Source organism: Portunus trituberculatus, chromosome 10, assembly GCF_017591435.1.
Source record: "Portunus trituberculatus isolate SZX2019 chromosome 10, ASM1759143v1, whole genome shotgun sequence".
In the NCBI taxonomy this organism is placed as follows: domain Eukaryota; kingdom Metazoa; phylum Arthropoda; class Malacostraca; order Decapoda; family Portunidae; genus Portunus; species Portunus trituberculatus.
The window spans coordinates 4,689,083-4,689,473 of record NC_059264.1 but is presented as its reverse complement, the minus strand read 5'-3'; the positions used below and the strand labels follow the sequence as shown (position 1 = coordinate 4,689,473).

The following is a 391-nucleotide window of genomic DNA, read 5'->3' as shown; positions in this document are numbered from 1 at the left end:
ACGGTCCTAACTCGTCCTCATCTGTTTTAGCCTCACCATCCTAACCTCCAGGACAACACGTCAATGAATTAACGCTTGCAAGTACTCGAAAAGCCGCTAAAATGCAAATTTTCCGTCACTAAACAAGACATGGACATAGGCGGTGGGCATGTCTCAACCACTGTGTCCATTATTTGTTACTTATTATAAGCCAGACATGTCACAAAGTGGAGACGCATACTTAATCTTTCATATCAACTGTTAAGATACATCTACATTGCCAGCTTTGTGTGTCAGGAAGGCCCAGTGAGGGGAAGTAGCTGGCGGTGGCTGGCCCTCTTGTCCCTGGGCGGCCTCTTCATGACGTCATCAGCAGGTCTCAGCCTGCCCTGCCTGCCCGCCTAATTCCAGT

At 48.6% G+C, this 391-nt stretch overlaps 1 protein-coding gene across 1 annotated transcript in view; it reads left to right on the top strand.

The window, feature by feature from the left end:
• Positions 1-203: 203 nt before the first annotated feature.
• The window catches only part of LOC123502095, an 18,661-nt gene continuing 18,473 nt past the window's right edge, over positions 204-391 (top strand). The window contains exon 1 of the mRNA XM_045251286.1: positions 204-391. This exon is cut by the window's right edge and continues 42 nt beyond it. The gene's annotated coding sequence lies outside the window, so the exon portion shown is untranslated.